At 46.1% G+C, this 27,312-nt stretch overlaps 12 non-coding genes across 12 annotated transcripts; all 12 read right to left on the reverse strand.

The window, feature by feature from the left end:
- Nucleotides 1-1,789: 1,789 nt before the first annotated feature.
- LOC130298951 (U2 spliceosomal RNA) lies at nucleotides 1,790-1,980 on the reverse strand. The gene has a single exon (XR_008850160.1). It is a non-coding gene; the product is annotated as a U2 spliceosomal RNA (small nuclear RNA).
- Nucleotides 1,981-4,064: 2,084 nt separating this feature from the next.
- On the reverse strand, nucleotides 4,065-4,255 carry LOC130298962 (U2 spliceosomal RNA). Its single transcript, XR_008850171.1, has one exon. It is a non-coding gene; the product is annotated as a U2 spliceosomal RNA (small nuclear RNA).
- Nucleotides 4,256-6,339: 2,084 nt separating this feature from the next.
- Nucleotides 6,340-6,530, reverse strand: LOC130298974 (U2 spliceosomal RNA). Its single transcript, XR_008850182.1, has one exon. It is a non-coding gene; the product is annotated as a U2 spliceosomal RNA (small nuclear RNA).
- A 2,083-nt stretch (nucleotides 6,531-8,613) lies between these two features.
- LOC130298985 (U2 spliceosomal RNA) lies at nucleotides 8,614-8,804 on the reverse strand. The gene has a single exon (XR_008850194.1). It is a non-coding gene; the product is annotated as a U2 spliceosomal RNA (small nuclear RNA).
- Nucleotides 8,805-10,886: 2,082 nt separating this feature from the next.
- LOC130298996 (U2 spliceosomal RNA) lies at nucleotides 10,887-11,077 on the reverse strand. Its single transcript, XR_008850203.1, has one exon. It is a non-coding gene; the product is annotated as a U2 spliceosomal RNA (small nuclear RNA).
- A 2,083-nt stretch (nucleotides 11,078-13,160) lies between these two features.
- LOC130298952 (U2 spliceosomal RNA) lies at nucleotides 13,161-13,351 on the reverse strand. The gene has a single exon (XR_008850161.1). It is a non-coding gene; the product is annotated as a U2 spliceosomal RNA (small nuclear RNA).
- Nucleotides 13,352-15,446: 2,095 nt separating this feature from the next.
- LOC130298953 (U2 spliceosomal RNA) lies at nucleotides 15,447-15,637 on the reverse strand. Its single transcript, XR_008850162.1, has one exon. It is a non-coding gene; the product is annotated as a U2 spliceosomal RNA (small nuclear RNA).
- Nucleotides 15,638-17,738: 2,101 nt separating this feature from the next.
- LOC130298954 (U2 spliceosomal RNA) lies at nucleotides 17,739-17,929 on the reverse strand. Its single transcript, XR_008850163.1, has one exon. It is a non-coding gene; the product is annotated as a U2 spliceosomal RNA (small nuclear RNA).
- A 2,095-nt stretch (nucleotides 17,930-20,024) lies between these two features.
- On the reverse strand, nucleotides 20,025-20,215 carry LOC130298955 (U2 spliceosomal RNA). The gene has a single exon (XR_008850164.1). It is a non-coding gene; the product is annotated as a U2 spliceosomal RNA (small nuclear RNA).
- A 2,088-nt stretch (nucleotides 20,216-22,303) lies between these two features.
- On the reverse strand, nucleotides 22,304-22,494 carry LOC130298956 (U2 spliceosomal RNA). The gene has a single exon (XR_008850165.1). It is a non-coding gene; the product is annotated as a U2 spliceosomal RNA (small nuclear RNA).
- Nucleotides 22,495-24,589: 2,095 nt separating this feature from the next.
- LOC130298957 (U2 spliceosomal RNA) lies at nucleotides 24,590-24,780 on the reverse strand. The gene has a single exon (XR_008850166.1). It is a non-coding gene; the product is annotated as a U2 spliceosomal RNA (small nuclear RNA).
- A 2,087-nt stretch (nucleotides 24,781-26,867) lies between these two features.
- Nucleotides 26,868-27,058, reverse strand: LOC130298958 (U2 spliceosomal RNA). The gene has a single exon (XR_008850167.1). It is a non-coding gene; the product is annotated as a U2 spliceosomal RNA (small nuclear RNA).
- Between the last annotated feature and the right edge of the window lie 254 nt (nucleotides 27,059-27,312).

Here is a 27,312-nt window from a genome sequence, read left to right on the forward strand (position 1 = left end):
ACACACAAGCACACACCTACCTTTGTTGCCTGCAGATGCCTCCTTGGCTGTCCCCAAACGGTATCAAACCAACACCCACGGGAAGCTGTAAGCATAGAGGACATGCCTGCACCCCATTGGACTTACCTGTGTGGGTTAAACCCGGGTTATTTGACAACCTATGGCGGTGATGGTTCTGCTCAGGCAGAGCAGTGCTGATGCTCCTCATAAAGCTGTCGCTGCTGTGAAGGTTCTAGGTGACATCACAAATCCCTATGGTTACATACACAACAAAGCTGGGTTGTTGTTGTTTACACTCTGCAAGGCCTGTGGAAGTGAGTGACATCATAGCACTGTAGTTCTGAGGGTTCTAGATGGATGCAACAATCTCCTGTTGCTTCTATGAAGGCCATAATAGACGACATCACCAAACAGCTCCATAGTCACATACACAGCAAAGGAGAGATGTTGTTTACACCTAGTGATGTCAGTGGTATTGAGTGACATCACAGCACAGTGCTAAGGCTCCTGGGCCTGGACACAGCAGCGGCTGCAATATCTCAACGGAGAATACGTTTATATATATGTGTGTGTGTGCGCGTATATATATATATATATATATATATATATATATATATATATATTTCTCCGCCGAAATCACTTTTAAACCCATTTCCACCTTTTTTTCCCTTCTCTTCCTCTTACTTTTTTTTCACGTTTTTTTACGTTTTTCTCCTTTTCGCCTCTTTTCTGGGCGTATTATTCTTCTTTTTCTTCTTTTTTTTCGTCTAATGCATACCCCATCAGTGCAGCAATGCTTATTCAATACCGCCAGCAGATGGAGACACTGGGGGATAATTTTCTAAGGATTTATACTGATTTTTCCTGTCTGAATTTGTCGCACAGAAAGTTGCAGGCCAAATATGTGTGACATTTCTGCGACTTTAGCTTCTAGAGCATTTTTACAACATTATACATAGGTGCTGAATACATAAAAAGCGACTGTTCAGCGACAGACAAGTCGCATCGGCTGAAAGTAGGCCAGAATGTCAGTCCATGTTGGAGCAGGTTTAGATACAGTCTAAAGTATAGATCTTAAAGTCTGTGCACAGAATTTAGCAAGGGCCTCGCACCTTCTGATGCATCAGGTAGGTGCACAATAGCATAGCCTAACCCTCTGTACTTTGGTCTATATTGATGCGGGACATAGACAGCCAGCTGATGACCAATCCATTAGTGCAATGGATGGCTGGAAGCATTTGTCTTTGCCTTTGCAATACCACAGAAGCAATGCATGGTCAATGTACAGCAATGACACACCTGTGTGAACAGCCAGGAGACCCCCCCCCCATGTTATGTTACATAGTTACATAGTTAGTACGGTCGAAAAAAGACATATGTCCATCAAGTTCAACCAGGGAATTAAGGGGTAGGGGTGTGGCGCGATATTGGGGAAGGGATGAGATTTTATATTTCTTCATAAGCATTAATCTTATTTTGTCAATTAGGAACATTCAGCACCCACCCGCTATCAAGGCAGCTGCCTATCATGTCATGCCCTACCTGCACAGGTGTGCTGGCTACTCAAATGATCCAATTAAGGAGGCCATTTAGTCAGCAGCAGCAGAAGTCCTGTGCCTGGACGCTCCAACAGCGGCCAGACACAAGCAGAAGCAGCAGAAGCAGCAGCAGCAGCACCACCTTTTGTTTTTTGGCTGCAGCAGCAGCAAGGCCCACAGGGCTGGCTAGCTGGCTAGCCAGCAAGCAGGTAGCAATGAAAGTAGGAATCTTTCTTTTTAACCCTGTAAGGGGGTGGTGCACTGTACCCGAAGATACTGCCATATCGGGTCAATGCATAGGGCGACGGAAGCAAGCTTCGAAATCGGCCCCCGTTCTCAAAAATCCATTTAATATATGGTCCCCAGATAGGGGACGTATCAGATATTAAACTGATAAGAACAGATACTACACTTGATCTTAGCCAAAAGGCCGAGAAGCGATAACCGTGAAAGGGGCGGGCCCAACAAGGTCCCCTTCATGGGCACTATCACTGCTTGCTGTCAGGGAGGCTGCCAGACAATTTTCCATGCACACTCTGGGCTGGGGGGCAGTCAACCACCAGTACACACAGCAGAACCTAAACCCATACCATTATTGCTAAGCAGCAAGACAGGGGCCCATTGCACTCCCACGGGGCCTTTTTAAATGCAATCCATAACCCGGATTTGCCAGGAACCCTTCTTACTCCTCCTACTTGCATGTGACACTGGGCTTAGGATCTGCATAGGAAACACACACACAAGCACACACCTACCTTTGTTGCCTGCAGATGCCTCCTTGGCTGTCCCCAAACGGTATCAAACCAACACCCACGGGAAGCTGTAAGCATAGAGGACATGCCTGCACCCCATTGGACTTACCTGTGTGGGTTAAACCCGGGTTATTTGACAACCTATGGCGGTGATGGTTCTGCTCAGGCAGAGCAGTGCTGATGCTCCTCATAAAGCTGTCGCTGCTGTGAAGGTTCTAGGTGACATCACAAATCCCTATGGTTACATACACAACAAAGCTGGGTTGTTGTTGTTTACACTCTGCAAGGCCTGTGGAAGTGAGTGACATCATAGCACTGTAGTTCTGAGGGTTCTAGATGGATGCAACAATCTCCTGTTGCTTCTATGAAGGCCATAATAGACGACATCACCAAACAGCTCCATAGTCACATACACAGCAAAGGAGAGATGTTGTTTACACCTAGTGATGTCAGTGGTATTGAGTGACATCACAGCACAGTGCTAAGGCTCCTGGGCCTGGACACAGCAGCGGCTGCAATATCTCAACGGAGAATACGTTTATATATATGTGTGTGTGTGCGCGTATATATATATATATATATATATATATATATATATATATATATATTCTCCGCCGAAATCACTTTTAAACCCATTTCCACCTTTTTTTCCCTTCTCTTCCTCTTACTTTTTTTTCACGTTTTTTTACGTTTTTCTCCTTTTCGCCTCTTTTCTGGGCGTATTATTCTTCTTTTTCTTCTTTTTTTTCGTCTAATGCATACCCCATCAGTGCAGCAATGCTTATTCAATACCGCCAGCAGATGGAGACACTGGGGGATAATTTTCTAAGGATTTATACTGATTTTTCCTGTCTGAATTTGTCGCACAGAAAGTTGCAGGCCAAATATGTGTGACATTTCTGCGACTTTAGCTTCTAGAGCATTTTTACAACATTATACATAGGTGCTGAATACATAAAAAGCGACTGTTCAGCGACAGACAAGTCGCATCGGCTGAAAGTAGGCCAGAATGTCAGTCCATGTTGGAGCAGGTTTAGATACAGTCTAAAGTATAGATCTCAAAGTCTGTGCACAGAATTTAGCAAGGGCCTCGCACCTTCTGATGCATCAGGTAGGTGCACAATAGCATAGCCTAACCCTCTGTACTTTGGTCTATATTGATGCGGGACATAGACAGCCAGCTGATGACCAATCCATTAGTGCAATGGATGGCTGGAAGCATTTGTCTTTGCCTTTGCAATACCACAGAAGCAATGCATGGTCAATGTACAGCAATGACACACCTGTGTGAACAGCCAGGAGACCCCCCCCCCCATGTTATGTTACATAGTTACATAGTTAGTACGGTCGAAAAAAGACATATGTCCATCAAGTTCAACCAGGGAATTAAGGGGTAGGGGTGTGGCGCGATATTGGGGAAGGGATGAGATTTTATATTTCTTCATAAGCATTAATCTTATTTTGTCAATTAGGAACATTCAGCACCCACCCGCTATCAAGGCAGCTGCCTATCATGTCATGCCCTACCTGCACAGGTGTGCTGGCTACTCAAATGATCCAATTAAGGAGGCCATTTAGTCAGCAGCAGCAGAAGTCCTGTGCCTGGACGCTCCAACAGCGGCCAGACACAAGCAGAAGCAGCAGAAGCAGCAGCAGCAGCACCACCTTTTGTTTTTTGGCTGCAGCAGCAGCAAGGCCCACAGGGCTGGCTAGCTGGCTAGCCAGCAAGCAGGTAGCAATGAAAGTAGGAATCTTTCTTTTTAACCCTGTAAGGGGGTGGTGCACTGTACCCGAAGATACTGCCATATCGGGTCAATGCATAGGGCGACGGAAGCAAGCTTCGAAATCGGCCCCCGTTCTCAAAAATCCATTTAATATATGGTCCCCAGATAGGGGACGTATCAGATATTAAACTGATAAGAACAGATACTACACTTGATCTTAGCCAAAAGGCCGAGAAGCGATAACCGTGAAAGGGGCGGGCCCAACAAGGTCCCCTTCATGGGCACTATCACTGCTTGCTGTCAGGGAGGCTGCCAGACAATTTTCCATGCACACTCTGGGCTGGGGGGCAGTCAACCACCAGTACACACAGCAGAACCTAAACCCATACCATTATTGCTAAGCAGCAAGACAGGGGCCCATTGCACTCCCACGGGGCCTTTTTAAATGCAATCCATAACCCGGATTTGCCAGGAACCCTTCTTACTCCTCCTACTTGCATGTGACACTGGGCTTAGGATCTGCATAGGAAACACACACACAAGCACACACCTACCTTTGTTGCCTGCAGATGCCTCCTTGGCTGTCCCCAAACGGTATCAAACCAACACCCACGGGAAGCTGTAAGCATAGAGGACATGCCTGCACCCCATTGGACTTACCTGTGTGGGTTAAACCCGGGTTATTTGACAACCTATGGCGGTGATGGTTCTGCTCAGGCAGAGCAGTGCTGATGCTCCTCATAAAGCTGTCGCTGCTGTGAAGGTTCTAGGTGACATCACAAATCCCTATGGTTACATACACAACAAAGCTGGGTTGTTGTTGTTTACACTCTGCAAGGCCTGTGGAAGTGAGTGACATCATAGCACTGTAGTTCTGAGGGTTCTAGATGGATGCAACAATCTCCTGTTGCTTCTATGAAGGCCATAATAGACGACATCACCAAACAGCTCCATAGTCACATACACAGCAAAGGAGAGATGTTGTTTACACCTAGTGATGTCAGTGGTATTGAGTGACATCACAGCACAGTGCTAAGGCTCCTGGGCCTGGACACAGCAGCGGCTGCAATATCTCAACGGAGAATACGTTTATATATATGTGTGTGTGTGCGCGTATATATATATATATATATATATATATATATATATATATATATATTTCTCCGCCGAAATCACTTTTAAACCCATTTCCACCTTTTTTTCCCTTCTCTTCCTCTTACTTTTTTTTCACGTTTTTTTACGTTTTTCTCCTTTTCGCCTCTTTTCTGGGCGTATTATTCTTCTTTTTCTTCTTTTTTTTCGTCTAATGCATACCCCATCAGTGCAGCAATGCTTATTCAATACCGCCAGCAGATGGAGACACTGGGGGATAATTTTCTAAGGATTTATACTGATTTTTCCTGTCTGAATTTGTCGCACAGAAAGTTGCAGGCCAAATATGTGTGACATTTCTGCGACTTTAGCTTCTAGAGCATTTTTACAACATTATACATAGGTGCTGAATACATAAAAAGCGACTGTTCAGCGACAGACAAGTCGCATCGGCTGAAAGTAGGCCAGAATGTCAGTCCATGTTGGAGCAGGTTTAGATACAGTCTAAAGTATAGATCTTAAAGTCTGTGCACAGAATTTAGCAAGGGCCTCGCACCTTCTGATGCATCAGGTAGGTGCACAATAGCATAGCCTAACCCTCTGTACTTTGGTCTATATTGATGCGGGACATAGACAGCCAGCTGATGACCAATCCATTAGTGCAATGGATGGCTGGAAGCATTTGTCTTTGCCTTTGCAATACCACAGAAGCAATGCATGGTCAATGTACAGCAATGACACACCTGTGTGAACAGCCAGGAGACCCCCCCCCCATGTTATGTTACATAGTTACATAGTTAGTACGGTCGAAAAAAGACATATGTCCATCAAGTTCAACCAGGGAATTAAGGGGTAGGGGTGTGGCGCGATATTGGGGAAGGGATGAGATTTTATATTTCTTCATAAGCATTAATCTTATTTTGTCAATTAGGAACATTCAGCACCCACCCGCTATCAAGGCAGCTGCCTATCATGTCATGCCCTACCTGCACAGGTGTGCTGGCTACTCAAATGATCCAATTAAGGAGGCCATTTAGTCAGCAGCAGCAGAAGTCCTGTGCCTGGACGCTCCAACAGCGGCCAGACACAAGCAGAAGCAGCAGAAGCAGCAGCAGCAGCACCACCTTTTGTTTTTTGGCTGCAGCAGCAGCAAGGCCCACAGGGCTGGCTAGCTGGCTAGCCAGCAAGCAGGTAGCAATGAAAGTAGGAATCTTTCTTTTTAACCCTGTAAGGGGGTGGTGCACTGTACCCGAAGATACTGCCATATCGGGTCAATGCATAGGGCGACGGAAGCAAGCTTCGAAATCGGCCCCCGTTCTCAAAAATCCATTTAATATATGGTCCCCAGATAGGGGACGTATCAGATATTAAACTGATAAGAACAGATACTACACTTGATCTTAGCCAAAAGGCCGAGAAGCGATAACCGTGAAAGGGGCGGGCCCAACAAGGTCCCCTTCATGGGCACTATCACTGCTTGCTGTCAGGGAGGCTGCCAGACAATTTTCCATGCACACTCTGGGCTGGGGGGCAGTCAACCACCAGTACACACAGCAGAACCTAAACCCATACCATTATTGCTAAGCAGCAAGACAGGGGCCCATTGCACTCCCACGGGGCCTTTTTAAATGCAATCCATAACCCGGATTTGCCAGGAACCCTTCTTACTCCTCCTACTTGCATGTGACACTGGGCTTAGGATCTGCATAGGAAACACACACACAAGCACACACCTACCTTTGTTGCCTGCAGATGCCTCCTTGGCTGTCCCCAAACGGTATCAAACCAACACCCACGGGAAGCTGTAAGCATAGAGGACATGCCTGCACCCCATTGGACTTACCTGTGTGGGTTAAACCCGGGTTATTTGACAACCTATGGCGGTGATGGTTCTGCTCAGGCAGAGCAGTGCTGATGCTCCTCATAAAGCTGTCGCTGCTGTGAAGGTTCTAGGTGACATCACAAATCCCTATGGTTACATACACAACAAAGCTGGGTTGTTGTTGTTTACACTCTGCAAGGCCTGTGGAAGTGAGTGACATCATAGCACTGTAGTTCTGAGGGTTCTAGATGGATGCAACAATCTCCTGTTGCTTCTATGAAGGCCATAATAGACGACATCACCAAACAGCTCCATAGTCACATACACAGCAAAGGAGAGATGTTGTTTACACCTAGTGATGTCAGTGGTATTGAGTGACATCACAGCACAGTGCTAAGGCTCCTGGGCCTGGACACAGCAGCGGCTGCAATATCTCAACGGAGAATACGTTTATATATATGTGTGTGTGTGCGCGTATATATATATATATATATATATATATATATATATATATATATATTTCTCCGCCGAAATCACTTTTAAACCCATTTCCACCTTTTTTTCCCTTCTCTTCCTCTTACTTTTTTTTCACGTTTTTTTACGTTTTTCTCCTTTTCGCCTCTTTTCTGGGCGTATTATTCTTCTTTTTCTTCTTTTTTTTCGTCTAATGCATACCCCATCAGTGCAGCAATGCTTATTCAATACCGCCAGCAGATGGAGACACTGGGGGATAATTTTCTAAGGATTTATACTGATTTTTCCTGTCTGAATTTGTCGCACAGAAAGTTGCAGGCCAAATATGTGTGACATTTCTGCGACTTTAGCTTCTAGAGCATTTTTACAACATTATACATAGGTGCTGAATACATAAAAAGCGACTGTTCAGCGACAGACAAGTCGCATCGGCTGAAAGTAGGCCAGAATGTCAGTCCATGTTGGAGCAGGTTTAGATACAGTCTAAAGTATAGATCTTAAAGTCTGTGCACAGAATTTAGCAAGGGCCTCGCACCTTCTGATGCATCAGGTAGGTGCACAATAGCATAGCCTAACCCTCTGTACTTTGGTCTATATTGATGCGGGACATAGACAGCCAGCTGATGACCAATCCATTAGTGCAATGGATGGCTGGAAGCATTTGTCTTTGCCTTTGCAATACCACAGAAGCAATGCATGGTCAATGTACAGCAATGACACACCTGTGTGAACAGCCAGGAGACCCCCCCCCATGTTATGTTACATAGTTACATAGTTAGTACGGTCGAAAAAAGACATATGTCCATCAAGTTCAACCAGGGAATTAAGGGGTAGGGGTGTGGCGCGATATTGGGGAAGGGATGAGATTTTATATTTCTTCATAAGCATTAATCTTATTTTGTCAATTAGGAACATTCAGCACCCACCCGCTATCAAGGCAGCTGCCTATCATGTCATGCCCTACCTGCACAGGTGTGCTGGCTACTCAAATGATCCAATTAAGGAGGCCATTTAGTCAGCAGCAGCAGAAGTCCTGTGCCTGGACGCTCCAACAGCGGCCAGACACAAGCAGAAGCAGCAGAAGCAGCAGCAGCAGCACCACCTTTTGTTTTTTGGCTGCAGCAGCAGCAAGGCCCACAGGGCTGGCTAGCTGGCTAGCCAGCAAGCAGGTAGCAATGAAAGTAGGAATCTTTCTTTTTAACCCTGTAAGGGGGTGGTGCACTGTACCCGAAGATACTGCCATATCGGGTCAATGCATAGGGCGACGGAAGCAAGCTTCGAAATCGGCCCCCGTTCTCAAAAATCCATTTAATATATGGTCCCCAGATAGGGGACGTATCAGATATTAAACTGATAAGAACAGATACTACACTTGATCTTAGCCAAAAGGCCGAGAAGCGATAACCGTGAAAGGGGCGGGCCCAACAAGGTCCCCTTCATGGGCACTATCACTGCTTGCTGTCAGGGAGGCTGCCAGACAATTTTCCATGCACACTCTGGGCTGGGGGGCAGTCAACCACCAGTACACACAGCAGAACCTAAACCCATACCATTATTGCTAAGCAGCAAGACAGGGGCCCATTGCACTCCCACGGGGCCTTTTTAAATGCAATCCATAACCCGGATTTGCCAGGAACCCTTCTTACTCCTCCTACTTGCATGTGACACTGGGCTTAGGATCTGCATAGGAAACACACACACAAGCACACACCTACCTTTGTTGCCTGCAGATGCCTCCTTGGCTGTCCCCAAACGGTATCAAACCAACACCCACGGGAAGCTGTAAGCATAGAGGACATGCCTGCACCCCATTGGACTTACCTGTGTGGGTTAAACCCGGGTTATTTGACAACCTATGGCGGTGATGGTTCTGCTCAGGCAGAGCAGTGCTGATGCTCCTCATAAAGCTGTCGCTGCTGTGAAGGTTCTAGGTGACATCACAAATCCCTATGGTTACATACACAACAAAGCTGGGTTGTTGTTGTTTACACTCTGCAAGGCCTGTGGAAGTGAGTGACATCATAGCACTGTAGTTCTGAGGGTTCTAGATGGATGCAACAATCTCCTGTTGCTTCTATGAAGGCCATAATAGACGACATCACCAAACAGCTCCATAGTCACATACACAGCAAAGGAGAGATGTTGTTTACACCTAGTGATGTCAGTGGTATTGAGTGACATCACAGCACAGTGCTAAGGCTCCTGGGCCTGGACACAGCAGCGGCTGCAATATCTCAACGGAGAATACGTTTATATATATGTGTGTGTGTGCGCGTATATATATATATATATATATATATATATATATATATATATATTTCTCCGCCGAAATCACTTTTAAACCCATTTCCACCTTTTTTTCCCTTCTCTTCCTCTTACTTTTTTTTCACGTTTTTTTACGTTTTTCTCCTTTTCGCCTCTTTTCTGGGCGTATTATTCTTCTTTTTCTTCTTTTTTTTCGTCTAATGCATACCCCATCAGTGCAGCAATGCTTATTCAATACCGCCAGCAGATGGAGACACTGGGGGATAATTTTCTAAGGATTTATACTGATTTTTCCTGTCTGAATTTGTCGCACAGAAAGTTGCAGGCCAAATATGTGTGACATTTCTGCGACTTTAGCTTCTAGAGCATTTTTACAACATTATACATAAGTGCTGAATACATAAAAAGCGACTGTTCAGCGACAGACAAGTCGCATCGGCTGAAAGTAGGCCAGAATGTCAGTCCATGTTGGAGCAGGTTTAGATACAGTCTAAAGTATAGATCTTAAAGTCTGTGCACAGAATTTAGCAAGGGCCTCGCACCTTCTGATGCATCAGGTAGGTGCACAATAGCATAGCCTAACCCTCTGTACTTTGGTCTATATTGATGCGGGACATAGACAGCCAGCTGATGACCAATCCATTAGTGCAATGGATGGCTGGAAGCATTTGTCTTTGCCTTTGCAATACCACAGAAGCAATGCATGGTCAATGTACAGCAATGACACACCTGTGTGAACAGCCAGGAGACCCCCCCCCCATGTTATGTTACATAGTTACATAGTTAGTACGGTCGAAAAAAGACATATGTCCATCAAGTTCAACCAGGGAATTAAGGGGTAGGGGTGTGGCGCGATATTGGGGAAGGGATGAGATTTTATATTTCTTCATAAGCATTAATCTTATTTTGTCAATTAGGAACATTCAGCACCCACCCGCTATCAAGGCAGCTGCCTATCATGTCATGCCCTACCTGCACAGGTGTGCTGGCTACTCAAATGATCCAATTAAGGAGGCCATTTAGTCAGCAGCAGCAGAAGTCCTGTGCCTGGACGCTCCAACAGCGGCCAGACACAAGCAGAAGCAGCAGAAGCAGCAGCAGCAGCACCACCTTTTGTTTTTTGGCTGCAGCAGCAGCAAGGCCCACAGGGCTGGCTAGCTGGCTAGCCAGCAAGCAGGTAGCAATGAAAGTAGGAATCTTTCTTTTTAACCCTGTAAGGGGGTGGTGCACTGTACCCGAAGATACTGCCATATCGGGTCAATGCATAGGGCGACGGAAGCAAGCTTCGAAATCGGCCCCCGTTCTCAAAAATCCATTTAATATATGGTCCCCAGATAGGGGACGTATCAGATATTAAACTGATAAGAACAGATACTACACTTGATCTTAGCCAAAAGGCCGAGAAGCGATAACCGTGAAAGGGGCGGGCCCAACAAGGTCCCCTTCATGGGCACTATCACTGCTTGCTGTCAGGGAGGCTGCCAGACAATTTTCCATGCACACTCTGGGCTGGGGGGCAGTCAACCACCAGTACACACAGCAGAACCTAAACCCATACCATTATTGCTAAGCAGCAAGACAGGGGCCCATTGCACTCCCACGGGGCCTTTTTAAATGCAATCCATAACCCGGATTTGCCAGGAACCCTTCTTACTCCTCCTACTTGCATGTGACACTGGGCTTAGGATCTGCATAGGAAACACACACACAAGCACACACCTACCTTTGTTGCCTGCAGATGCCTCCTTGGCTGTCCCCAAACGGTATCAAACCAACACCCACGGGAAGCTGTAAGCATAGAGGACATGCCTGCACCCCATTGGACTTACCTGTGTGGGTTAAATCCGGGTTATTTGACAACCTATGGCGGTGATGGTTCTGCTCAGGCAGAGCAGTGCTGATGCTCCTCATAAAGCTGTCGCTGCTGTGAAGGTTCTAGGTGACATCACAAATCCCTTTGGTTACATACACAACAAAGCTGGGTTGTTGTTGTTTACACTCTGCAAGGCCTGTGGAAGTGAGTGACATCATAGCACTGTAGTTCTGAGGGTTCAAGATGGATGCAACAATCTCCTGTTGCTTCTATGAAGGCCGTAATAGACGACATCACCAAACAGCTCCATAGTCACATACACAGCAAAGGAGAGATGTTGTTTACACCTAGTGATGTCAGTGGTATTGAGTGACATCACAGCACAGTGCTAAGGCTCCTGGGCCTGGACACAGCAGCGGCTGCAATATCTCAACGGAGAATACGTTTATATCTATGTGTGTGTGTGCGCATATATATATATATATATATATATATATATATATATATATATTTCTCCGCCGAAATCACTTTTAAACCCATTTCCACCTTTTTTTCCCTTCTCTTCCTCTTACTTTTTTTTCACGCTTTTTTACGTTTTTCTCCTTTTCGCCTCTTTTCTGGGCGTATTATTCTTCTTTTTCTTCTTTTTTTTCGTCTAATGCATACCCCATCAGTGCAGCAATGCTTATTCAATACCGCCAGCAGATGGAGACACTGGGGGATAATTTTCTAAGGATTTATACTGATTTTTCCTGTCTGAATTTGTCGCACAGAAAGTTGCAGGCCAAATATGTGTGACATTTCTGCGACTTTAGCTTCTAGAGCATTTTTACAACATTATACATAGGTGCTGAATACATAAAAAGCGACTGTTCAGCGACAGACAAGTCGCATCGGCTGAAAGTAGGCCAGAATGTCAGTCCATGTTGGAGCAGGTTTAGATACAGTCTAAAGCATAGATCTCAAAGTCTGTGCACAGAATTTAGCAAGGGCCTCGCACCTTCTGATGCATCAGGTAGGTGCACAATAGCATAGCCTAACCCTCTGTACTTTGGTCTATATTGATGCGGGACATAGACAGCCAGCTGATGACCAATCCATTAGTGCAATGGATGGCTGGAAGCATTTGTCTTTGCCTTTGCAATACCACAGAAGCAATGCATGGTCAATGTACAGCAATGACACACCTGTGTGAACAGCCAGGAGACCCCCCCCCCCCCCCCATGTTATGTTACATAGTTACATAGTTAGTACGGTCGAAAAAAGACATATGTCCATCACGTTCAACCAGGGAATTAAGGGGTAGGGGTGTGGCGCGATATTGGGGAAGGGATGAGATTTTATATTTCTTCATAAGCATTAATCTTATTTTGTCAATTAGGAACATTCAGCACCCACCCGCTATCAAGGCAGCTGCCTATCATGTCATGCCCTACCTGCACAGGTGTGCTGGCTACTCAAATGATCCAATTAAGGAGGCCATTTAGTCAGCAGCAGCAGAAGTCCTGTGCCTGGACGCTCCAACAGGGGCCAGACACAAGCAGAAGCAGAAGCAGCAGAAGCAGCACCACCTTTTGTTTTTTGGCTGCAGCAGCAGCAAGGCCCACAGGGCTGGCTAGCTGGCTAGCCAGCAAGCAGGTAGCAATGAAAGTAGGAATCTTTCTTTTTAACCCTGTAAGGGGGTGGTGCACTGTACCCGAAGATACTGCCATATCGGGTCAATGCATAGGGCGACGGAAGCAAGCTTCGAAATCGGCCCCCGTTCTCAAAAATCCATTTAATATATGGTCCCCAGATAGGGGACGTATCAGATATTAAACTGATAAGAACAGATACTACACTTGATCTTAGCCAAAAGGCCGAGAAGCGATAACCGTGAAAGGGGCGGGCCCAACAAGGTCCCCTTCATGGGCACTATCACTGCTTGCTGTCAGGGAGGCTGCCAGACAATTTTCCATGCACACTCTGGGCTGGGGGGCAGTCAACCACCAGTACACACAGCAGAACCTAAACCCATACCATTATTGCTAAGCAGCAAGACAGGGGCCCATTGCACTCCCACGGGGCCTTTTTAAATGCAATCCATAACCCGGATTTGCCAGGAACCCTTCTTACTCCTCCTACTTGCATGTGACACTGGGCTTAGGATCTGCATAGGAAACACACACACAAGCACACACCTACCTTTGTTGCCTGCAGATGCCTCCTTGGCTGTCCCCAAACGGTATCAAACCAACACCCACGGGAAGCTGTAAGCATAGAGGACATGCCTGCACCCCATTGGACTTACCTGTGTGGGTTAAATCCGGGTTATTTGACAACCTATGGCGGTGATGGTTCTGCTCAGGCAGAGCAGTGCTGATGCTCCTCATAAAGCTGTCGCTGCTGTGAAGGTTCTAGGTGACATCACAAATCCCTATGGTTACATACACAACAAAGCTGGGTTGTTGTTGTTTACACTCTGCAAGGCCTGTGGAAGTGAGTGACATCATAGCACTGTAGTTCTGAGGGTTCAAGATGGATGCAACAATCTCCTGTTGCTTCTATGAAGGCCGTAATAGACGACATCACCAAACAGCTCCATAGTCACATACACAGCAAAGGAGAGATGTTGTTTACACCTAGTGATGTCAGTGGTATTGAGTGACATCACAGCACAGTGCTAAGGCTCCTGGGCCTGGACACAGCAGCGGCTGCAATATCTCAACGGAGAATACGTTTATATCTATGTGTGTGTGTGCGCATATATATATATATATATATATATATATATATATATATATATATTTCTCCGCCGAAATCACTTTTAAACCCATTTCCACCTTTTTTTCCCTTCTCTTCCTCTTACTTTTTTTTCACGTTTTTTTACGTTTTTCTCCTTTTCGCCTCTTTTCTGGGCGTATTATTCTTCTTTTTCTTCTTTTTTTTCGTCTAATGCATACCCCATCAGTGCAGCAATGCTTATTCAATACCGCCAGCAGATGGAGACACTGGGGGATAATTTTCTAAGGATTTATACTGATTTTTCCTGTCTGAATTTGTCGCACAGAAAGTTGCAGGCCAAATATGTGTGACATTTCTGCGACTTTAGCTTCTAGAGCATTTTTACAACATTATACATAGGTGCTGAATACATAAAAAGCGACTGTTCAGCGACAGACAAGTCGCATCGGCTGAAAGTAGGCCAGAATGTCAGTCCATGTTGGAGCAGGTTTAGATACAGTCTAAAGCATAGATCTCAAAGTCTGTGCACAGAATTTAGCAAGGGCCTCGCACCTTCTGATGCATCAGGTAGGTGCACAATAGCATAGCCTAACCCTCTGTACTTTGGTCTATATTGATGCGGGACATAGACAGCCAGCTGATGACCAATCCATTAGTGCAATGGATGGCTGGAAGCATTTGTCTTTGCCTTTGCAATACCACAGAAGCAATGCATGGTCAATGTACAGCAATGACACACCTGTGTGAACAGCCAGGAGACCCCCCCCCCCCCCCCCCCCATGTTATGTTACATAGTTACATAGTTAGTACGGTCGAAAAAAGACATATGTCCATCACGTTCAACCAGGGAATTAAGGGGTAGGGGTGTGGCGCGATATTGGGGAAGGGATGAGATTTTATATTTCTTCATAAGCATTAATCTTATTTTGTCAATTAGGAACATTCAGCACCCACCCGCTATCAAGGCAGCTGCCTATCATGTCATGCCCTACCTGCACAGGTGTGCTGGCTACTCAAATGATCCAATTAAGGAGGCCATTTAGTCAGCAGCAGCAGAAGTCCTGTGCCTGGACGCTCCAACAGGGGCCAGACACAAGCAGAAGCAGAAGCAGCAGAAGCAGCAGCAGCACCACCTTTTGTTTTTTGGCTGCAGCAGCAGCAAGGCCCACAGGGCTGGCTAGCTGGCTAGCCAGCAAGCAGGTAGCAATGAAAGTAGGAATCTTTCTTTTTAACCCTGTAAGGGGGTGGTGCACTGTACCCGAAGATACTGCCATATCGGGTCAATGCATAGGGCGACGGAAGCAAGCTTCGAAATCGGCCCCCGTTCTCAAAAATCCATTTAATATATGGTCCCCAGATAGGGGACGTATCAGATATTAAACTGATAAGAACAGATACTACACTTGATCTTAGCCAAAAGGCCGAGAAGCGATAACCGTGAAAGGGGCGGGCCCAACAAGGTCCCCTTCATGGGCACTATCACTGCTTGCTGTCAGGGAGGCTGCCAGACAATTTTCCATGCACACTCTGGGCTGGGGGGCAGTCAACCACCAGTACACACAGCAGAACCTAAACCCATACCATTATTGCTAAGCAGCAAGACAGGGGCCCATTGCACTCCCACGGGGCCTTTTTAAATGCAATCCATAACCCGGATTTGCCAGGAACCCTTCTTACTCCTCCTACTTGCATGTGACACTGGGCTTAGGATCTGCATAGGAAACACACACACAAGCACACACCTACCTTTGTTGCCTGCAGATGCCTCCTTGGCTGTCCCCAAACGGTATCAAACCAACACCCACGGGAAGCTGTAAGCATAGAGGACATGCCTGCACCCCATTGGACTTACCTGTGTGGGTTAAATCCGGGTTATTTGACAACCTATGGCGGTGATGGTTCTGCTCAGGCAGAGCAGTGCTGATGCTCCTCATAAAGCTGTCGCTGCTGTGAAGGTTCTAGGTGACATCACAAATCCCTTTGGTTACATACACAACAAAGCTGGGTTGTTGTTGTTTACACTCTGCAAGGCCTGTGGAAGTGAGTGACATCATAGCACTATAGTTCTGAGGGTTCAAGATGGATGCAACAATCTCCTGTTGCTTCTATGAAGGCCGTAATAGACGACATCACCAAACAGCTCCATAGTCACATACACAGCAAAGGAGAGATGTTGTTTACACCTAGTGATGTCAGTGGTATTGAGTGACATCACAGCACAGTGCTAAGGCTCCTGGGCCTGGACACAGCAGCGGCTGCAATATCTCAACGGAGAATACGTTTATATCTATGTGTGTGTGTGCGCATATATATATATATATATATATATATATATATATATATATATATATATATATTTCTCCGCCGAAATCACTTTTAAACCCATTTCCACCTTTTTTTCCCTTCTCTTCCTCTTACTTTTTTTTCACGTTTTTTTACGTTTTTCTCCTTTTCGCCTCTTTTCTGGGCGTATTATTCTTCTTTTTCTTCTTTTTTTTCGTCTAATGCATACCCCATCAGTGCAGCAATGCTTATTCAATACCGCCAGCAGATGGAGACACTGGGGGATAATTTTCTAAGGATTTATACTGATTTTTCCTGTCTGAATTTGTCGCACAGAAAGTTGCAGGCCAAATATGTGTGACATTTCTGCGACTTTAGCTTCTAAAGCATTTTTACAACATTATACATAGGTGCTGAATACATAAAAAGCGACTGTTCAGCGACAGACAAGTCGCATCGGCTGAAAGTAGGCCAGAATGTCAGTCCATGTTGGAGCAGGTTTAGATACAGTCTAAAGCATAGATCTCAAAGTCTGTGCACAGAATTTAGCAAGGGCCTCGCACCTTCTGATGCATCAGGTAGGTGCACAATAGCATAGCCTAACCCTCTGTACTTTGGTCTATATTGATGCGGGACATAGACAGCCAGCTGATGACCAATCCATTAGTGCAATGGATGGCTGGAAGCATTTGTCTTTGCCTTTGCAATACCACAGAAGCAATGCATGGTCAATGTACAGCAATGACACACCTGTGTGAACAGCCAGGAGACCCCCCCCCCCCCCCCCCATGTTATGTTACATAGTTACATAGTTAGTACGGTCGAAAAAAGACATATGTCCATCACGTTCAACCAGGGAATTAAGGGGTAGGGGTGTGGCGCGATATTGGGGAAGGGATGAGATTTTATATTTCTTCATAAGCATTAATCTTATTTTGTCAATTAGGAACATTCAGCACCCACCCGCTATCAAGGCAGCTGCCTATCATGTCATGCCCTACCTGCACAGGTGTGCTGGCTACTCAAATGATCCAATTAAGGAGGCCATTTAGTCAGCAGCAGCAGAAGTCCTGTGCCTGGACGCTCCAACAGGGGCCAGACACAAGCAGAAGCAGAAGCAGCAGAAGCAGCAGCAGCACCACCTTTTGTTTTTTGGCTGCAGCAGCAGCAAGGCCCACAGGGCTGGCTAGCTGGCTAGCCAGCAAGCAGGTAGCAATGAAAGTAGGAATCTTTCTTTTTAACCCTGTAAGGGGGTGGTGCACTGTACCCGAAGATACTGCCATATCGGGTCAATGCATAGGGCGACGGAAGCAAGCTTCGAAATCGGCCCCCGTTCTCAAAAATCCATTTAATATATGGTCCCCAGATAGGGGACGTATCAGATATTAAACTGATAAGAACAGATACTACACTTGATCTTAGCCAAAAGGCCGAGAAGCGATAACCGTGAAAGGGGCGGGCCCAACAAGGTCCCCTTCATGGGCACTATCACTGCTTGCTGTCAGGGAGGCTGCCAGACAATTTTCCATGCACACTCTGGGCTGGGGGGCAGTCAACCACCAGTACACACAGCAGAACCTAAACCCATACCATTATTGCTAAGCAGCAAGACAGGGGCCCATTGCACTCCCACGGGGCCTTTTTAAATGCAATCCATAACCCGGATTTGCCAGGAACCCTTCTTACTCCTCCTACTTGCATGTGACACTGGGCTTAGGATCTGCATAGGAAACACACACACAAGCACACACCTACCTTTGTTGCCTGCAGATGCCTCCTTGGCTGTCCCCAAACGGTATCAAACCAACACCCACGGGAAGCTGTAAGCATAGAGGACATGCCTGCACCCCATTGGACTTACCTGTGTGGGTTAAATCCGGGTTATTTGACAACCTATGGCGGTGATGGTTCTGCTCAGGCAGAGCAGTGCTGATGCTCCTCATAAAGCTGTCGCTGCTGTGAAGGTTCTAGGTGACATCACAAATCCCTATGGTTACATACACAACAAAGCTGGGTTGTTGTTGTTTACACTCTGCAAGGCCTGTGGAAGTGAGTGACATCATAGCACTGTAGTTCTGAGGGTTCAAGATGGATGCAACAATCTCCTGTTGCTTCTATGAAGGCCGTAATAGACGACATCACCAAACAGCTCCATAGTCACATACACAGCAAAGGAGAGATGTTGTTTACACCTAGTGATGTCAGTGGTATTGAGTGACATCACAGCACAGTGCTAAGGCTCCTGGGCCTGGACACAGCAGCGGCTGCAATATCTCAACGGAGAATACGTTTATATCTATGTGTGTGTGTGCGCATATATATATATATATATATATATATATATATATATATATATATATATATTTCTCCGCCGAAATCACTTTTAAACCCATTTCCACCTTTTTTTCCCTTCTCTTCCTCTTACTTTTTTTTCACGTTTTTTTACGTTTTTCTCCTTTTCGCCTCTTTTCTGGGCGTATTATTCTTCTTTTTCTTCTTTTTTTTCGTCTAATGCATACCCCATCAGTGCAGCAATGCTTATTCAATACCGCCAGCAGATGGAGACACTGGGGGATAATTTTCTAAGGATTTATACTGATTTTTCCTGTCTGAATTTGTCGCACAGAAAGTTGCAGGCCAAATATGTGTGACATTTCTGCGACTTTAGCTTCTAGAGCATTTTTACAACATTATACATAGGTGCTGAATACATAAAAAGCGACTGTTCAGCGACAGACAAGTCGCATCGGCTGAAAGTAGGCCAGAATGTCAGTCCATGTTGGAGCAGGTTTAGATACAGTCTAAAGCATAGATCTCAAAGTCTGTGCACAGAATTTAGCAAGGGCCTCGCACCTTCTGATGCATCAGGTAGGTGCACAATAGCATAGCCTAACCCTCTGTACTTTGGTCTATATTGATGCGGGACATAGACAGCCAGCTGATGACCAATCCATTAGTGCAATGGATGGCTGGAAGCATTTGTCTTTGCCTTTGCAATACCACAGAAGCAATGCATGGTCAATTTACAGCAATGACACACCTGTGTGAACAGCCAGGAGACCCCCCCCCCCCCCATGTTATGTTACATAGTTACATAGTTAGTACGGTCGAAAAAAGACATATGTCCATCACGTTCAACCAGGGAATTAAGGGGTAGGGGTGTGGCGCGATATTGGGGAAGGGATGAGATTTTATATTTCTTCATAAGCATTAATCTTATTTTGTCAATTAGGAACATTCAGCACCCACCCGCTATCAAGGCAGCTGCCTATCATGTCATGCCCTACCTGCACAGGTGTGCTGGCTACTCAAATGATCCAATTAAGGAGGCCATTTAGTCAGCAGCAGCAGAAGTCCTGTGCCTGGACGCTCCAACAGGGGCCAGACACAAGCAGAAGCAGAAGCAGCAGAAGCAGCAGCAGCACCACCTTTTGTTTTTTGGCTGCAGCAGCAGCAAGGCCCACAGGGCTGGCTAGCTGGCTAGCCAGCAAGCAGGTAGCAATGAAAGTAGGAATCTTTCTTTTTAACCCTGTAAGGGGGTGGTGCACTGTACCCGAAGATACTGCCATATCGGGTCAATGCATAGGGCGACGGAAGCAAGCTTCGAAATCGGCCCCCGTTCTCAAAAATCCATTTAATATATGGTCCCCAGATAGGGGACGTATCAGATATTAAACTGATAAGAACAGATACTACACTTGATCTTAGCCAAAAGGCCGAGAAGCGATAACCGTGAAAGGGGCGGGCCCAACAAGGTCCCCTTCATGGGCACTATCACTGCTTGCTGTCAGGGAGGCTGCCAGACAATTTTCCATGCACACTCTGGGCTGGGGGGCAGTCAACCACCAGTACACACAGCAGAACCTAAACCCATACCATTATTGCTAAGCAGCAAGACAGGGGCCCATTGCACTCCCACGGGGCCTTTTTAAATGCAATCCATAACCCGGATTTGCCAGGAACCCTTCTTACTCCTCCTACTTGCATGTGACACTGGGCTTAGGATCTGCATAGGAAACACACACACAAGCACACACCTACCTTTGTTGCCTGCAGATGCCTCCTTGGCTGTCCCCAAACGGTATCAAACCAACACCCACGGGAAGCTGTAAGCATAGAGGACATGCCTGCACCCCATTGGACTTACCTGTGTGGGTTAAATCCGGGTTATTTGACAACCTATGGCGGTGATGGTTCTGCTCAGGCAGAGCAGTGCTGATGCTCCTCATAAAGCTGTCGCTGCTGTGAAGGTTCTAGGTGACATCACAAATCCCTTTGGTTACATACACAACAAAGCTGGGTTGTTGTTGTTTACACTCTGCAAGGCCTGTGGAAGTGAGTGACATCATAGCACTGTAGTTCTGAGGGTTCAAGATGGATGCAACAATCTCCTGTTGCTTCTATGAAGGCCGTAATAGACGACATCACCAAACAGCTCCATAGTCACATACACAGCAAAGGAGAGATGTTGTTTACACCTAGTGATGTCAGTGGTATTGAGTGACATCACAGCACAGTGCTAAGGCTCCTGGGCCTGGACACAGCAGCGGCTGCAATATCTCAACGGAGAATACGTTTATATCTATGTGTGTGTGTGCGCATATATATATATATATATATATATATATATATATATATTTCTCCGCCGAAATCACTTTTAAACCCATTTCCACCTTTTTTTCCCTTCTCTTCCTCTTACTTTTTTTTCACGTTTTTTTACGTTTTTCTCCTTTTCGCCTCTTTTCTGGGCGTATTATTCTTCTTTTTCTTCTTTTTTTTCGTCTAATGCATACCCCATCAGTGCAGCAATGCTTATTCAATACCGCCAGCAGATGGAGACACTGGGGGATAATTTTCTAAGGATTTATACTGATTTTTCCTGTCTGAATTTGTCGCACAGAAAGTTGCAGGCCAAATATGTGTGACATTTCTGCGACTTTAGCTTCTAGAGCATTTTTACAACATTATACATAGGTGCTGAATACATAAAAAGCGACTGTTCAGCGACAGACAAGTCGCATCGGCTGAAAGTAGGCCAGAATGTCAGTCCATGTTGGAGCAGGTTTAGATACAGTCTAAAGCATAGATCTCAAAGTCTGTGCACAGAATTTAGCAAGGGCCTCGCACCTTCTGATGCATCAGGTAGGTGCACAATAGCATAGCCTAACCCTCTGTACTTTGGTCTATATTGATGCGGGACATAGACAGCCAGCTGATGACCAATCCATTAGTGCAATGGATGGCTGGAAGCATTTGTCTTTGCCTTTGCAATACCACAGAAGCAATGCATGGTCAATGTACAGCAATGACACACCTGTGTGAACAGCCAGGAGACCCCCCCCCCCCCCCCCCCATGTTATGTTACATAGTTACATAGTTAGTACGGTCGAAAAAAGACATATGTCCATCACGTTCAACCAGGGAATTAAGGGGTAGGGGTGTGGCGCGATATTGGGGAAGGGATGAGATTTTATATTTCTTCATAAGCATTAATCTTATTTTGTCAATTAGGAACATTCAGCACCCACCCGCTATCAAGGCAGCTGCCTATCATGTCATGCCCTACCTGCACAGGTGTGCTGGCTACTCAAATGATCCAATTAAGGAGGCCATTTAGTCAGCAGCAGCAGAAGTCCTGTGCCTGGACGCTCCAACAGGGGCCAGACACAAGCAGAAGCAGAAGCAGCAGAAGCAGCAGCAGCACCACCTTTTGTTTTTTGGCTGCAGCAGCAGCAAGGCCCACAGGGCTGGCTAGCTGGCTAGCCAGCAAGCAGGTAGCAATGAAAGTAGGAATCTTTCTTTTTAACCCTGTAAGGGGGTGGTGCACTGTACCCGAAGATACTGCCATATCGGGTCAATGCATAGGGCGACGGAAGCAAGCTTCGAAATCGGCCCCCGTTCTCAAAAATCCATTTAATATATGGTCCCCAGATAGGGGACGTATCAGATATTAAACTGATAAGAACAGATACTACACTTGATCTTAGCCAAAAGGCCGAGAAGCGATAACCGTGAAAGGGGCGGGCCCAACAAGGTCCCCTTCATGGGCACTATCACTGCTTGCTGTCAGGGAGGCTGCCAGACAATTTTCCATGCACACTCTGGGCTGGGGGGCAGTCAACCACCAGTACACACAGCAGAACCTAAACCCATACCATTATTGCTAAGCAGCAAGACAGGGGCCCATTGCACTCCCACGGGGCCTTTTTAAATGCAATCCATAACCCGGATTTGCCAGGAACCCTTCTTACTCCTCCTACTTGCATGTGACACTGGGCTTAGGATCTGCATAGGAAACACACACACAAGCACACACCTACCTTTGTTGCCTGCAGATGCCTCCTTGGCTGTCCCCAAACGGTATCAAACCAACACCCACGGGAAGCTGTAAGCATAGAGGACATGCCTGCACCCCATTGGACTTACCTGTGTGGGTTAAATCCGGGTTATTTGACAACCTATGGCGGTGATGGTTCTGCTCAGGCAGAGCAGTGCTGATGCTCCTCATAAAGCTGTCGCTGCTGTGAAGGTTCTAGGTGACATCACAAATCCCTTTGGTTACATACACAACAAAGCTGGGTTGTTGTTGTTTACACTCTGCAAGGCCTGTGGAAGTGAGTGACATCATAGCACTGTAGTTCTGAGGGTTCAAGATGGATGCAACAATCTCCTGTTGCTTCTATGAAGGCCGTAATAGACGACATCACCAAACAGCTCCATAGTCACATACACAGCAAAGGAGAGATGTTGTTTACACCTAGTGATGTCAGTGGTATTGAGTGACATCACAGCACAGTGCTAAGGCTCCTGGGCCTGGACACAGCAGCGGCTGCAATATCTCAACGGAGAATACGTTTATATCTATGTGTGTGTGTGCGCATATATATATATATATATATATATATATATATATATATATATTTCTCCGCCGAAATCACTTTTAAACCCATTTCCACCTTTTTTTCCCTTCTCTTCCTCTTACTTTTTTTTCACGTTTTTTTACGTTTTTCTCCTTTTCGCCTCTTTTCTGGGCGTATTATTCTTCTTTTTCTTCTTTTTTTTCGTCTAATGCATACCCCATCAGTGCAGCAATGCTTATTCAATACCGCCAGCAGATGGAGACACTGGGGGATAATTTTCTAAGGATTTATACTGATTTTTCCTGTCTGAATTTGTCGCACAGAAAGTTGCAGGCCAAATATGTGTGACATTTCTGCGACTTTAGCTTCTAGAGCATTTTTACAACATTATACATAGGTGCTGAATACATAAAAAGCGACTGTTCAGCGACAGACAAGTCGCATCGGCTGAAAGTAGGCCAGAATGTCAGTCCATGTTGGAGCAGGTTTAGATACAGTCTAAAGCATAGATCTCAAAGTCTGTGCACAGAATTTAGCAAGGGCCTCGCACCTTCTGATGCATCAGGTAGGTGCACAATAGCATAGCCTAACCCTCTGTACTTTGGTCTATATTGATGCGGGACATAGACAGCCAGCTGATGACCAATCCATTAGTGCAATGGATGGCTGGAAGCATTTGTCTTTGCCTTTGCAATACCACAGAAGCAATGCATGGTCAATGTACAGCAATGACACACCTGTGTGAACAGCCAGGAGACCCCAACCCCCCCCCCCCCCCCATGTTATGTTACATAGTTACATAGTTAGTACGGTCGAAAAAAGACATATGTCCATCACGTTCAACCAGGGAATTAAGGGGTAGGGGTGTGGCGCGATATTGGGGAAGGGATGAGATTTTATATTTCTTCATAAGCATTAATCTTATTTTGTCAATTAGGAACATTCAGCACCCACCCGCTATCAAGGCAGCTGCCTATCATGTCATGCCCTACCTGCACAGGTGTGCTGGCTACTCAAATGATCCAATTAAGGAGGCCATTTAGTCAGCAGCAGCAGAAGTCCTGTGCCTGGACGCTCCAACAGGGGCCAGACACAAGCAGAAGCAGAAGCAGCAGAAGCAGCAGCAGCACCACCTTTTGTTTTTTGGCTGCAGCAGCAGCAAGGCCCACAGGGCTGGCTAGCTGGCTAGCCAGCAAGCAGGTAGCAATGAAAGTAGGAATCTTTCTTTTTAACCCTGTAAGGGGGTGGTGCACTGTACCCGAAGATACTGCCATATCGGGTCAATGCATAGGGCGACGGAAGCAAGCTTCGAAATCGGCCCCCGTTCTCAAAAATCCATTTAATATATGGTCCCCAGATAGGGGACGTATCAGATATTAAACTGATAAGAACAGATACTACACTTGATCTTAGCCAAAAGGCCGAGAAGCGATAACCGTGAAAGGGGCGGGCCCAACAAGGTCCCCTTCATGGGCACTATCACTGCTTGCTGTCAGGGAGGCTGCCAGACAATTTTCCATGCACACTCTGGTCTGGGGGGCAGTCAACCACCAGTACACACAGCAGAACCTAAACCCATACCATTATTGCTAAGCAGCAAGACAGGGGCCCATTGCACTCCCACGGGGCCTTTTTAAATGCAATCCATAACCCGGATTTGCCAGGAACCCTTCTTACTCCTCCTACTTGCATGTGACACTGGGCTTAGGATCTGCATAGGAAACACACACACAAGCACACACCTACCTTTGTTGCCTGCAGATGCCTCCTTGGCTGTCCCCAAACGGTATCAAACCAACACCCACGGGAAGCTGTAAGCATAGAGGACATGCCTGCACCCCATTGGACTTACCTGTGTGGGTTAAATCCGGGTTATTTGACAACCTATGGCGGTGATGGTTCTGCTCAGGCAGAGCAGTGCTGATGCTCCTCATAAAGCTGTCGCTGCTGTGAAGGTTCTAGGTGACATCACAAATCCCTTTGGTTACATACACAACAAAGCTGGGTTGTTGTTGTTTACACTCTGCAAGGCCTGTGGAAGTGAGTGACATCATAGCACTGTAGTTCTGAGGGTTCAAGATGGATGCAACAATCTCCTGTTGCTTCTATGAAGGCCGTAATAGACGACATCACCAAACAGCTCCATAGTCACATACACAGCAAAGGAGAGATGTTGTTTACACCTAGTGATGTCAGTGGTATTGAGTGACATCACAGCACAGTGCTAAGGCTCCTGGGCCTGGACACAGCAGCGGCTGCAATATCTCAACGGAGAATACGTTTATATCTATGTGTGTGTGTGCGCATATATATATATATATATATATATATATATATATATATATTTCTCCGCCGAAATCACTTTTAAACCCATTTCCACCTTTTTTTCCCTTCTCTTCCTCTTACTTTTTTTTCACGTTTTTTTACGTTTTTCTCCTTTTCGCCTCTTTTCTGGGCGTATTATTCTTCTTTTTCTTCTTTTTTTTCGTCTAATGCATACCCCATCAGTGCAGCAATGCTTATTCAATACCGCCAGCAGATGGAGACACTGGGGGATAATTTTCTAAGGATTTATACTGATTTTTCCTGTCTGAATTTGTCGCACAGAAAGTTGCAGGCCAAATATGTGTGACATTTCTGCGACTTTAGCTTCTAGAGCATTTTTACAACATTATACATAGGTGCTGAATACATAAAAAGCGACTGTTCAGCGACAGACAAGTCGCATCGGCTGAAAGTAGGCCAGAATGTCAGTCCATGTTGGAGCAGGTTTAGATACAGTCTAAAGCATAGATCTCAAAGTCTGTGCACAGAATTTAGCAAGGGCCTCGCACCTTCTGATGCATCAGGTAGGTGCACAATAGCATAGCCTAACCCTCTGTACTTTGGTCTATATTGATGCGGGACATAGACAGCCAGCTGATGACCAATCCATTAGTGCAATGGATGGCTGGAAGCATTTGTCTTTGCCTTTGCAATACCACAGAAGCAATGCATGGTCAATGTACAGCAATGACACACCTGTGTGAACAGCCAGGAGACCCCCCCCCCCCCCCCATGTTATGTTACATAGTTACATAGTTAGTACGGTCGAAAAAAGACATATGTCCATCACGTTCAACCAGGGAATTAAGGGGTAGGGGTGTGGCGCGATATTGGGGAAGGGATGAGATTTTATATTTCTTCATAAGCATTAATCTTATTTTGTCAATTAGGAACATTCAGCACCCACCCGCTATCAAGGCAGCTGCCTATCATGTCATGCCCTACCTGCACAGGTGTGCTGGCTACTCAAATGATCCAATTAAGGAGGCCATTTAGTCAGCAGCAGCAGAAGTCCTGTGCCTGGACGCTCCAACAGGGGCCAGACACAAGCAGAAGCAGAAGCAGCAGAAGCAGCAGCAGCACCACCTTTTGTTTTTTGGCTGCAGCAGCAGCAAGGCCCACAGGGCTGGCTAGCTGGCTAGCCAGCAAGCAGGTAGCAATGAAAGTAGGAATCTTTCTTTTTAACCCTGTAAGGGGGTGGTGCACTGTACCCGAAGATACTGCCATATCGGGTCAATGCATAGGGCGACGGAAGCAAGCTTCGAAATCGGCCCCCGTTCTCAAAAATCCATTTAATATATGGTCCCCAGATAGGGGACGTATCAGATATTAAACTGATAAGAACAGATACTACACTTGATCTTAGCCAAAAGGCCGAGAAGCGATAACCGTGAAAGGGGCGGGCCCAACAAGGTCCCCTTCATGGGCACTATCACTGCTTGCTGTCAGGGAGGCTGCCAGACAATTTTCCATGCACACTCTGGGCTGGGGGGCAGTCAACCACCAGTACACACAGCAGAACCTAAACCCATACCATTATTGCTAAGCAGCAAGACAGGGGCCCATTGCACTCCCACGGGGCCTTTTTAAATGCAATCCATAACCCGGATTTGCCAGGAACCCTTCTTACTCCTCCTACT

Source organism: Hyla sarda, unplaced genomic scaffold (assembly GCF_029499605.1).
Source record: "Hyla sarda isolate aHylSar1 unplaced genomic scaffold, aHylSar1.hap1 scaffold_1029, whole genome shotgun sequence".
Taxonomy (NCBI): domain Eukaryota; kingdom Metazoa; phylum Chordata; class Amphibia; order Anura; family Hylidae; genus Hyla; species Hyla sarda.